Raw genomic sequence first — 5,020 nt, 5'->3', positions numbered from 1 at the left:
TGTGTGTGTGTGTGTGTGTGTGTGTGTGTGTGTGTGTGTGTGTGACTTTTGTTTATGTGCTTTCTCTCTGTTACATCAGGGTTTCCTTGTTGGTAAATGTACTGACCGGTAATTAAATAATTAGCAACATATATCGACTGATTCCAATTGATCGGAGCATCCTTTCATTCACAACAGGAAATGAGCACGTACAGGCATCCTGTGTGGTTCAGATGAGGTTCTGCTGCACACCAGGCGACTGACTGGCCTGTATTTGCATGATCTGCACCTCTATCTACTGGATATATTTGTGTGTACATGTGTATTTTTGCCTGTGGATTTACTGTGTGTGTGTATCATTTATGTGTTTGTGCTCAAAAAAGCTCTGCAACATTTGCAGTTTTAGCTGCTGCATCATGAAGTGAAAGCTTCTTCATGCATCTGTGTGTGTGTGTGTGTGTGTGTGTGTGTGTGTGTGTGTGTGTGTGTGTGTGTGTGTAACTCAGAATAAAGCAGCTCGGACATGGCATGACAAATAAAATGAATAGTTAAAAATAAGAAAAGAATAAATAAATAAAAAAAAAAAAACAACAGTGGGCATTACATCCATCGCTAACCTTCATCACCTCCTACAAGCACACAAAGGCAGCAACAAACAAACAAATAGGCTAGATAGACAAACAGCAGCATTGAATCGATGCCGTAACCTACGTCATAGCCTAATATGCACCTAATCTGAAATGTAACCGAACGTCGCGGCAACGCAGACCTCCTGTGTGTTTCTGTAAGCTGAAACCATTTCCCTCAGTGGAAACAAAGCTTTTATTTACTTTAATTTCACAGATAAGAAACAATAAATTGTGAAGACAATAAAGCCTCCACAAAAATAGCATTTTAAGTCTTGTGTGTGATTTATCCTGGCTTCATATGAGCAGAGGAAATCTCTGCTCCTCGCTAGGCTAATTTATACAATGTAAAATGCCGTAGGCTTGTGCTAATATCGTTAGCATGTTATATATGCTTGGATAACGTGTTTAGTATAAGACAGTTGTTTTGTCGGTGAACCTTGTGAGTTGTAATGGAGCCGAATTATGTAACATTACCTTTGTTAAATGTTGCTGTTGTCCCTGGCTTCATATGAGTAGAGGAAAAGTCTGCTAGCCGCTAGGCTAATTTATACAATGTAAAATGCCATAGGCTTGTGCTAAAAACATTAGCATGTTGCCATGTCGGGTGGCACAGTCAGCACACCAGCCTCTGCCCCTCAGCCCTCCACCTCCTCCTCTGGAGGAGACGGAGAAGCCGAGAGGGTCTCCTCGAGCTTCTCAAGGAGCAGGCGAACAAGGAGGAGGAGAGGGAGAGGGCAGGTGGCCAGCAGGCCGACAGACTGTTGAACATTTTCGAAAAACTTGTCAGTAAGTTTTAATAAAGATTTGAATTTCGTTATAACGGCATCAGTATATTTACAACAAAACAAAAACAGTCATATACAATTATTAACAGTCAACAAGTCATGTAAATCAGCCAGAAGAAAATAACAACAAATGAACATCTATCTATCTATCCATCCATCCATCCATCTATAATCCATCTATCCACATATCTATCATGAACATGTCAGATGTAGTCATGTTCATTCAGGCATGCAGGCAGGTGCTGGGGAGCAGACAGCTGTGCAGCGAGCCTTCCTCGGACACCATTCCCTGACAGCTCCCTGGCATCTGTCTATGTGCTTGTGTGAGTGTGTTCTTACTTGCTACAGGCTGGCAGTATGGCATCATGATGGCCACAGGACGCTGCCAGCACGGGTATCCTCCATCTCCCAGCAGAAAGTGCCCAGCTGGTGGATACAGGGCCTGCTTACACATGGGCGATCTCCGGAGGACCAGCGCATCATGCACAGACCCTAGATTGCCAATGTAAACATCTAGGAAGGCACCTTTGGCATCACAGATGCCCTGCAGCACAATGGAGGGGAAAAGCTTTCCGTTTATGTTGCGTGATCATTTCCTCCACAACATTGTGGACAATTCTGCAGACGGTGGAGAATGGCATCCCAAAGATGTCTGCTGTTTCCCTGTAACAGGCACCACAGGCAAGCCAGTAAACTGTCACCAGCACCTCCACCTCATGGCTCCATCCATGGGCCTTCTCCCTGGGCAGCATCTGGATGAGCATGTTGATGCTCTCCCTGGACAGCCTGAAGGATGGCTTCAGGTCAGCCCCAGAGAAGAATGCGGCAAGGATAGGCACATCTTCATGCAATTGTGCATATTGTCGCATGGGACTTTGGCCCTGTTCCTGTTTTTAAAAGTAAAAAAATGAAAAACATGAATCTCTTTTTAGAAATGTTGTAACATTGTTAATTTAATTGTAATTGGTGTATGTATTCTCTTGCTCATTTATGTTATTTTTACCATTCAATAATGATTTTAATTTAAGAATTTACTGTAAATTATTTACTGTATTTAAACATTAATTGTATTTATTGTAGTTTTTATTCAACAGCATTTTAAATATTGACTATCTGATATGAATTGTATACCTGAAGTGGGGCTGAATAAACTTTTCCTCTTCACATCTGACCTGTTTGATCCCATTTATATTGGTGAGGACAGACTAAATGACAAACTGCTGTCAGTGTAATCCAGTACAGTTCAACAGCACCACAATCTACAACTCAACACTTCAATATAATGTTAGACTGAATATTAAACTGCTTTTGTTTTTGTGTATCAGGTAAACTGTCAAATCTACATAAAAATGCAGACAGAAAGCATAATGATGAGACAAATGCAGTGATGGACAGTAACTAAGTATATTTACTCAAGTAGCTACTGTACTTAAGTACAAATTTGATGTACTTGTACTTTGGGTATTTCCATTTTGTGCTACTTTATACTTAGAGGGAAATACTGTACATTCTACTCAAGCTACATTTATTTGATAGCTATAGTTACTTTTCAGATAGTTGTTTTATATGTTGTAAGTTTCATATTTACAAGTTGATGTGTGTTGTTATACATTAGACTAGTACAACAGTGAAAGGTGTTAAAATTAGTTCTACCATGACAACATTTAAATGCTGCTCACATGTAGCCTACATGTAAATTGATCAATCAATACTCAATACATATTCATGTTTGATGGTTACAACACTTGAAATTGGGTCACTCTGCATAATGAGTACTTTTAACTTTTCATTTTAAGCAGGCCTACATTTTGCTGACAATACCCAGATACTTTTACTCAAGTCAGATTTGCAGCACTTTTACTTGTGACTGAGTTTTTGTTCTTTGTTGTGATATTACTACTTTTCCTGGGTACTTTGTTCACAACTGGACAAACATCAAACAACAGAGACTTGCAAGCATAGCACGTCTCCTCCTCAGCCTGCAGGTACAGCAATCCTGCTGCAATAACTGCACCAAGACGCCTTCTCCGATCCACGTCAATTATTGATTTTTGATTTCCAACTCGCCAATGCTCACGATCACAATAACCACCAACTCTCCACAAACTTTCCCCCCGCACCTGAGTTTGATTACACATGATCAAAAGCCAGCTGGGGGGAAAAGGTTTTATAAGACATTTTATGAAATATATTTTGGCTATTTATATGTTTTTGCATGTCAGTTATATATGTCAAAACGTTAAAAACATTTTCATATTAATTTCTTACAATGACAATGAAAAGACGCAGGGCTGGGCTGTGTTTATATTGTTTTATTCTAAATGCATGGATACAACACAGCACAACAGCCAAGGCGAGCGGAGGTGGTGACATCATTAAGTTTGCTGTTCCAAAAGCAGAAATGACTGTACTCCCTTCCTCCTGTTATTGGGAAGTCCGGACTCTCGCGTGAACTTGCCAAGTACACAAGTCCGAACTGCTGAACGTGAGTATTGAGAAACGCGTACTGTCTGTGAATGCTGTGATTTTTTCTTGTGTTTGAAGAAAGACAGAAACCTCCGCCGCCAACTAGTGTTTTGGAGGTGTAACTGCAGAGTGACACAGACACACCACCACACAAGGCTACAGTGTAGGGTCTGCTGCACAAGTATAAAACAAGCTTAAGACGATTAAAGAAAATCCCCGCAATATGGAAGATGACAGTGTAGGTCCAATGTACTTAAGGTAAGGGTCCCAGACTTTATAAAAAGCCTCTACTGGGGAGAGAAGCACATATAGCATCCTTGCTCCAAAAGAGCAAAATATTTTTCCTGGCAGCAAAAGTCAAGAGATTTAAGAGACTCTTATGTTTGATATTTGTAATATGACAATCTGAGAGACCAAATAAGAGGCACATAGAGTCTAATTCTATTTTACCACCAAAAATAACACACCGTTCATCCACAATACCAGACCAGTAGCTTTGCAGTCAGACTATACAACCCGACCACACATACCAACAGTATGGACAATCAATTATCACTCATGTGTAATGTCTGTAGCTGTAGCCCTGAACTGAAAACTTTAGGAGCACAAGCAGAAAATTTAAGGGCACACCTTAAATCATCCTGAAACACAATTATTCACATTTTTGGCCATTTTAACTGTATCATAAACTATATGTAGTCTACTGTATATTAACATTGGACTGTTTTAATTATTGAAGTATTAAACATCACAGAGACTTGTGTTCAGTGGGATGTGAGGATTGTTAAAATAACATCTGTACAGATGTGAAGCCCTGACTGTATCAGACTGATCTTTAATTAAAGCTGTTGTCTTGTTTTTGTTTCCTCTGAAAATATTCATCTTATAGTCAGACACTATTTATTTAGCTGTGTAGTTGAGGGGTCAGGTCTGCTCTGCAGCAGCAAACTGATATGATGCTGATTTAATGGGAATTCATGTAAAATGGAGGTTGAACAATGAACATAAATTACAGTTAAGTTACTGTTTATTTTTTGTGCATTTAAAACTCAAGTTTTCTCAAAACTATAGAAAACTCTTCACAACCCTGAAAATAATATATAGTCTAATATGTAAATATAAGCACACTGGAAGTCAATATTTTCTACACTAACATATCTG

The sequence above is a fragment of the Epinephelus moara genome, chromosome 13 (assembly GCF_006386435.1).
Source record: "Epinephelus moara isolate mb chromosome 13, YSFRI_EMoa_1.0, whole genome shotgun sequence".
Lineage (NCBI taxonomy): Eukaryota > Metazoa > Chordata > Actinopteri > Perciformes > Serranidae > Epinephelus > Epinephelus moara.
This window is presented reverse-complemented; position numbering follows the sequence as displayed.